A 9,128-nucleotide genomic window follows, 5' to 3' on the forward strand; every position below is an offset into this window, starting at 1 on the left:
TAAAAGGGAGAAAGACGTGAGGTTGAAATACATATACATTATTACAAGTTTGCTCTCGCGCAGGAGGGTCCAAATGAATGGCCTAGCTAATTACTATGAATTAACTAACTATTACAAACCCAATGATTTAAATTAACTACACTAGCTAATTAGTACAAATTGGCCCTCGCACAAGAGGGTCCAAATAAATGAATTAGCTAAGCTACTTAACTAATTATTACAACCGAACTTAATTAACTATTCTAGCTAATTAAATAATTATAACACAAAATTAATTATTTAACTAATTAATTACACACAAAATTAACTAGCTACTTTAACTAATTAATTACAACACAAATATAATAATATAAAGGACTAACTAAGTAGCTACACTATAGAATTAATTAAGCTAAGTAATTTAAGTACTCTAACTAATCATCCTTGAGAAGTAAGGAATGCTCATGCATGAAGGTGGTTTCCACCCGAAAATGCCTCTGTTTTGTTGCCAAAAGGGTTCTGTTTCGCAGTCAGAAAATTGCATTGTTTTGCCTTAGCCTCTGCTTTGTTCTGCAGGAGAAAGGGACACTGCCTGGCTAAAAAAGGTGGCCAGCCAGCCGCTAGTTTGTGGTACTGCCTTGTTGCAACAGATAACAAACATAGTATAAATAGAGCATTTTCAGGAGATGTCTGTTCACTCTCCTATCCTTACCATCAAATAGCTCAAAAGAGGAGTAAACTTGATTCGCAAGCCATCAATCGACGCAAATTCATTGCGTGATGACCTATGAACCAAGGGATACAATCTCAATAAATGAAACTAAAGACCAACAAAAACCTCTCCCTATCATGGAATTGATCAAGGGAAGTGGTTAACTTTGAATCTTGAACCATTTTCATCATTAGTTAGTATAAAATGCTTCAAGACTCAACGGGTTCAATTAACGTCCGATTGAACTCGAGTTGATTTTATTATCTTGGTCCATTTTAGTTCACTTTTATTACCTATTTTAGTTACCTTTCCATTCATTAGTCATTTTAGTCCAAAGAGTGATAGTTAAGTCCACTAATGAGAAGGAAAATGAAGAAGATAGGGAGAGTGCAGAGATGCTTAGAGATGAACACAAGTATGAAGAGCAGTAAATAAATACTATCAACTCAAATAGGTTGGTGTCTAATGCCTAAAACACTAAACCTATAAGGACTATTATACTACAAGCATGCTATACAAAGCATAAATGAAATAAACAACCTAAAACAGTCCTCAAAACAGTCAAAAATAGGATTGAAATTCACATGGACAAGCTTGAAAAAAGTAGCTACAATATTGAGGAATTTAAGCTAGTAAACAAGTACAAGGAGGAGAGGCTAACCCCTCTATTTTTGGTACTTCAAAACATCATTTTTAGCCTCTGAAAACCTCTGAAAATTAGTGGTAAAAATTTCAAAAAGAATTGATGAAAAGATGGGAAACACAATGGTAAAAGCCTAGGAAGCAAGGTTCAAAGAAGGGTAGTCAACCCCTCTACCTTTAATGGCCTTAAACCACAAGTTTTAGTCCATAAATACAGGTGAAAAACAGTACAAACACAGCAAGAAATGATGGAAAATAAATAGGGGAAAGAAGCTTGAAGTTATACCTCTTGAAAAGGAGTGCCCCTTTTAGTTATGAACCATTAATTCTATACCCTAAAGAGCTGAAATTCAAACTTAAGAACCTCAAGAAGGGACCTTAGAAATTAGGCTTAGGAAGTGTTGAGAGAGAGTGAGTAGGTTGCAAGATAGAAAAAGAGATATTTTTGGGAATTTTCCTTCTTCAAGTTTTCCTAACCCTAATTTTTGAGAAAAAAGGTCATCTATATATAGAAATATATGAGACTATCTCAGAAATATCCATATAGACACAACTGGTGCAATGCATTCACTTGCGGCCACTAAAGGGGACGACCGTACACTAATAGCGGCTGGTTGGCCACTAGTGGATCTATAGGCGCCCAGGTGGTCAAGCTTGAAAAAAAGCTGTTGTGGTCCAAAAATGATGTAAGGCTTGTAGGTTTTTGAGGCTCAAATCTGAGGCTTTCTGCTAAGGAAATCAAACATTTGATGAGCGTGCACATTCATCATTGGGTGATCAATCAGTGGTGCCCAAGTCGTAAGGGCGGTCAAAAATGGAGTGTCTACACTTAGTCAACCAATCCATGCCTAATATACAATCAAAATGAACAATGTCAAACGATAGCAAATCAACATACAATAACACATCCCTAATCACGATGTCACACGAACGATACACATAAGCACACACCATAGAACCCCCAGAAGGTATAGATATAGATAACAAATAATTCATAGGTTCTAGTGGTCTAGTTAATTTTTGAGAAAAAGCATGTGACACAAATGAGTGTGTAGAACCAGAATTTATCAACACATATGCATTCTGAGCGCAAATATGGAGTATACCTAACACCATAGATTCAGTGTTCTGGACGTCCCCCAGTGCAAATGCAAAACTCGACCTTGCCTTAGTGTTTCTTTCCCAGTAATGGCTCTCACATTTGATCTCGATATAGAAGCTGATCCGGCTGAACTTACGGCAGGATGGTGGGCATTTTCGGACCCGACAGGACAATCTTTCATCATGTGGCCAGTTTTCCTACACCTGAAACAGGCACCCATTGATTGATAACAAACACCCTTGTGTTTCCTACCATATTCTGGGCAGGTTAGTGCAGATCCACTACTTTGGCTTGAGCTACTGTAGAATATCGTATTTTGCTTCTTTGAGAATGACTGACTTTTTTTGAAACTAAATCCCGATCTCTTACCTCTCTATTTAGTTGCTAGAGCTTTCGTCTGTATCATTGCAGCTAAGTTGGCTTCAACCATGAGAGCTCTATCAAGCACATCCACATATTTGAGCAGTTTTAATACACCGACCCTATCAAACACTTCCAAATTCAAGCCTCTTTCAAATTTTTGAGCCTTCTTGTAGTCTAAATCTATCATATGTGGAGCAAATCGAGCTAACTCAGTAAATTTGGCTTCATATTCAGCCACAGACATGTTACCTGGCTTCAATTGCTCGAATTCTGACATTTTTCTATCTCTAAATCACTAAGGGAAGTATTTCTCATAGAAAATTCCTTTAAATTGATCCCAGGTCATGGCTCCATTGTCATTTCGGATAAGCATCCACCAACGGCCAGCTTCTTCCTTTAAAGTGTAGGTGGCAAGTAGCACTTTTTGAGTTTCATTGCATGGAAAGACTTCAAACAACTTTTCAATCTCTAATATCCAAGTCTCAGCCTTTAATGGCTCAATACCACCCAGAAAAGTCGGTGGCTTCATTTTAGTAAATTTTTTAGTCAATGAGATAATGTTGTTATTTATCGGTTCTACTTGGACCGGAGGGGCCAGAGGAGGCAGAGGTTGTTGTCTTTGTTGTTGCATCATTGATTCTGTTAAGGCTTCAAGCATTTGTTTCATCCGGTTCATTCAGGACTCAGAAGATTTAGCTGTACCGTCACTTCTTATATTTTCCATTTACTATAGGTAAACAGAGCGCTAATAAACATAGGAATAATCTTTTCATAGTGTTAAGTTTTCATGTCAGAGTCATTTCATATTGGTTCTGATATGTTCACATGATGTCACACACCCACACATGCAGATGTAATGTCCCTAATTCTTTTCTAGGACATCCTATAGCTCATATGGACTCGTGAGTGTGATATAACACAAGCTCTAATACCACTCTGTCATGACCCAAACCCGTCAGTAATCCTGAGATTACCAAAGGCCTCTAAACAAATTAAACAAAACATAGGGGCTAGCAGAAGCAAATATAAATATATAATATCCATAGAGCTATGCAGACATACATGGAACAGAAAATTTAAAACTTTAGATACATATACGTGACATCATATCCACATTGGTCTTGCGTCACCATAACCCACACATATAGAACGTACAAAACTTGTTCAGACAAAAACAAAAGTAATACAAAAGTCATAAACTTGGTTCACAAAATTCAACCACATAAAACGTTCTAGGAACCTTGTTGGGAGGCGCACAAGTTGGCCGACACAAATAGACCTACAGGCAATCATCAATGGGCCTGGTCACGCGCCTAATCACCTACATACATAAATAATATAGTGAGTTGGAGCCTAGTGAATAATAATAGAGTGAAGGATTTTAATGAATGATGTCCATAATAGATTTAGAATTCAAAATTCGGATTCAGAAACAAAGTCACATTCATAATCAGAATCATATTCATCTTCACATTTAAAATTCATATATGATCATACGTGGTATATCCATTAGCGTTAACAAATCTGACGACCCATAATTATGTGGGACGTAGTTCCGATGACTCATGTGTACAGAGACGTTCATAACTGATGACCCATAAAGGAAAGATATCATATGATATTAAGGATGCCACAAATAGATTTCAGAAGTTCGGACGATCATTCATTTAATCATAAGATAGCATTTCAAAATAGATCGTATCATATCATTCACAAAGACTTAAAGTTAAACATAGTTTTACCGAGTTACTACTCATAGATAGCTCCAAAGGCATAAAATTTAGAACAGCTGGATCAACAGTCTATGGCACGTGACCTACGCAAACACATAGCGGATACACGTTGAAACACACACCCGAAAAACATTTAACTCATTTTTTTTCTGTCTAGGTGTTTTTTCTAAACTTTATCCTTATTATTGTGTCTTAATTAGGGCTTAGGAATGCCTAAGGTGCAATGAAGATGCCAAAATGTACTTTGAAAACACTTGTCCAAATTTTTGAAAACAAGGTCTTCGCTCAAGCGCAACTTCCTACACTCGAGCTGAGAATAAAAAATAAAGGTGGTCACTCGAGTGCAAGTTATGTCGCTCGAGCCAACCCCCAAACTTTGCAAAAGTACTGTAAGATCGCATTCTTCGCTTGAGCGCAAACTTCACTACTCAAGCGAAGCCTGCAAATTTTGGAATTTTTAGATTGCACTCCTAGCTTCAAAACTCAAATTCAAAGCGTCAAAACACATCATTTGCGCCCAAAACTTGAGAAAACATGTCTAAACTTGTAATACATCAAGGATTAAAGATCATTTCACAAAATTAAAGCCCAAAAATATTCCAATTGTTTACAATCAAACTTGAAACTTGGAAACATAACATACATGAGTTGATATGAACTTCAACCTTCCAAAACATGATCAAATAAAGTAAAATGATGGAAAACATGATGAATTCCCAAAACTAAAGTAGAATTGGTACATGCATGACAGAATTCTTTAGAAAACATACTCAAAATGTAATGAATTGCACATGCATGCATGGTTTACTCTTCTTTCTTACTTCCTTAGCTTAATTCATGACTTTAACCTCTAATTTCTCTTGAATCCATGCATTAGTTGACTCAATTACATAATTAAAGGCTTGAATTCTTACCTTAGGTGTTCAATTGTGCTTAGATGCTAAGTTGGTTGAGCTCTCAAGTCAAATGCTACAAATTTCTTCTCAATTCAATTATCCTTTCTCTTGAACTCCAGCTCTTCCACTCAAACCTTCTCTCTCCCACATTTTTGCTCTCAAAGAAATGAAGATGAAATGTTGTTGAGTCACTATTAGCCTTATATAGGCTTGATTAGTGGGGTTTAATTAATCCTAGCTTAACTTCATTAAATAACATTATTCTATTCTAATTATTTAGGTCCGAATCAAATTTTAATTAAATCTACCATAAATTTCCAAAAATTTCAAAAGAATACATAAACCGAGTCAATTTCGTAATCAAATGATGATAAGGCCTTCAATTTGCATACTAAAATAGAAATTCAGACAAATCTTTCTACGTCAAGCAGATATAAGCACAAATAACACAATTCCCATGCAATTAATTTAGTATTTCCTCTTAATCACTTATTAGGCATTCTTAATCATGGTTTAGTGACTAAACACAATTCGGGGTTGTTACATGAGAAATGATAGAGAAGTAACTAATGAAGCTGGTGAAGATTCACACGGACAAGAATCCTTTTGACATGATGACCAAGGTTGTCACCAGAGACAAATTGGAAGTTTGCAAGAATTTGGCCGAAATGGCGTTCAAGTGAGAAGTCGGTTATGGAGATAAGCGTAGAAAGGGAGAAAATTTTACTTCCACCTCATCTTAGGAGAATGGAGCACCGAAAGGAAGAATGAGTTGACCATGTGCTAGGTTAACTCTTCCACATGTGTGTGTTGAAGTTTTTCTGCCGAAGGAAGAGAGTAGTTGCCTCTCTTAACTTTTTCTCTTTTTCTTCCTTTTCTGTTTTTCTTTTCTTTGTTCCCTCTCGCCGTGTATATATAGATTTAGAGAGGGAGAAGAGAGTAGGTGAGTGTAGAGTGGTGTGTGAGCAACAAACACCGAGTGCATAATCTATGTGTAAGAGAGTGAGTTCTATAAAGGGTTGTGAGGTGTGAATTGTAATCTCTCTCTGAAAAATTCTACAGTGTGTAATCTCTCTCTATGGACGTAAGCTATTGTTGAACCATGTAAATCCCTTGTGTTATTGCTTGTTGGTATGCCAACCAGGTTCCCGGATTCTAATATCAGTATCGTCGGATTTCGCCTCTAGGACAGCTAATGGTGTCAATCGTTTTGGTATTGGATCAATGGATCGAAAAGAGATGAATGTGAGTAAAGAACAACTTCAACACATCGACAAGGGTTTGAGACGTTACAATTGGTTCAAGCACGCTGGTCTATCATTTCTCTTCTTCATTCTCTTTAGATTTTCTGCCGATCCACCTCTCTCTTCTCTCTCCTCTTTGCCAAAGAACAATGCCCGGACAGAACCGTAGCTCCATTACCAAAAGATTCCAGCAATTAGCCTATGAACCATCGCAAGAAGACGAGAATTAACTGAGTCAAAGACGAAATGAGAACTTTCAATGCTACTAATTCCATGGCTCGTAGATCTGATTTTTTTTTCTCTAATCTCATATCGCTGATGAATAGATCTCAGATTTTTTTTCTATTATTTTCATATTTTTTTCGTATTATTTGTTGTTTTTTTTGTTGTTGTTGGTGGTGGTGTTGTTGTTGATGATGATAATGATGATGAAACATATTACAACAAATAAGGAGAGAGAGAAAATGATTCCAACAAATAGTGGATTCATGAATATATATTTTTAACACATTGAAAAAAATTTAAACAAATAATTTTTTTAAATAGTGGATATGACAAGTTAAAAATTAAAATTTGAACAGATAAGTTAAAAATGAGAATTTCAGCGCGCGCGCGCACACACACACACAGAGATATATAAAAATTCAACAAATAGTAAAATTTTTAAACAAATAAGGGAAAAAATTGAACATATAGTCAAAAAAATTTGAACAGATAAATATAAATTTGAATAGATAGTCAAAAAAAGTCAACAAATAAAAAAAAATCTACAGATAAATTAAAAGGTAAAATTAAAAACAAAATATCTTTCAAAACTAACAAAATAACTCCTCATCAAAATATTTCATGAGAGATGTACTTTTTAGTGATAAAAAAATATTCATTAATATTTTTATCCTTCTTACCTTAGACTTTTAATAATTTTTTTTAAAAAATTAATCATTAAACTTACAAATAATGAAGAACCGAAAATCTCTAACCGTCTTGTCCTTCTTTTCTTTCTCTCTCAAAATTCCCCCCACAATAATGAAGGTTTCAAGTTTTTATATATGACAGACAACTTAAACCTAAGAGTAATAAACTACAGTTCTGATTCGTAGCTCGAAATTCGGAGGCATGAATTTGGCTCGACACCAAAACGACGTCGTTTTGCTATTTTTTTTTCTTTTTTTTCCCTTCTCTCTGGTCTGAAACTGAGACGAAAAAGAAAGAAGAAAGAAGAAGAGGGGAGGGGAGGGGAGGGGAGAGAGAGAGATCAACCGTCGAATTTGAACATGAATTTTTTGTTCAAAATCTGATGCAGATCCAGATCCATTTTCATCATCAAATTTTTTTTGTTCAAAATCTGATGCAGATCCAGATCCATTTTCATCATCAAATTTTTTTTGTTCAAAATCTGCAGACTCAGATAAGATTTTTTTTGATCAAAATCTGAAGCTGTTGTACAAATTTTTTTGGTTCAAAATCTGATGCAGATCCAGATCCATTGAACAAATTTTTTCTTTGATCCAAATCCAGATCAATTTTTTTTTTCAACAACTTCAGATTTTGAACATCATCATCATCTTCATCATCTTCAGAATCTTAATTAAACTCCCATTTTTAATTCAACATCTGGATCAAACTCCCATCTTCATCATCATCATCTTCATCAACAAAAAAAAAATAAAAATTCCTCTGCAGATCTGGATCATCTTCATCATCTTCAACATATTCAACATCATCATCTTCATCATTATCATCTTCAACATCGTCAACATCATCTTCATCATCTTCATCAACAACAAAAAAAAAATTCCTCTGCAAATTCGAATCAACATTATCATCATCAAATTTTTTTTTTTGCAGATCCAGACTTAGAAAAAAAATGAACAGATTTTTTTGCAGATGCAGATGCAGATCCTGACATTATCCAGATGCAGATGCATATTTTTTTTTTTGCAGATCCATATTTTTTTTGTTCATATTTTTGATCCAGATGCAGAAGCAAATTTTTTTGCAGATGCAGATCCAGACATCAAATTTCCCTTCTCTCTTTTCTCTCTCTCTCTCCCTCCTCTTCTCTTCCCTTCCCTCTCTGTCTCTGTGCTCGAAGGAATGAAGAGGAAAAAATGAAAACGAAAGAAAGAAGAAAAAGAAAAAAAAAAAATGTTGCCCAAAACGACGTCGTTTTGGGCAGTTCGAGCTATTCGAGCCAGACCAAATTCGAGCTACGAGTCATTTTTCAACAAACTATTATTATAATTCTACCACGACAGACAGACTTTTCCGTTCGGTGGCATGTCAGGCAGAGAGAGACACACATACTTCATCCGTCCCAAAATAATACTCTCTTTTGAAAATTTTAATTTTTTAACAATATAATTGTTATATTTAAAAAAAAAATTCTAAAATTTCCTTTTAATAATATATATATATATTTTAAAATATCAATGATCATAAATATACTTTTTTGTA

This window comes from Camellia sinensis, chromosome 10, assembly GCF_055761805.1.
Source record: "Camellia sinensis isolate YWXY chromosome 10, ASM5576180v1, whole genome shotgun sequence".
NCBI classification, from domain to species: domain Eukaryota; kingdom Viridiplantae; phylum Streptophyta; class Magnoliopsida; order Ericales; family Theaceae; genus Camellia; species Camellia sinensis.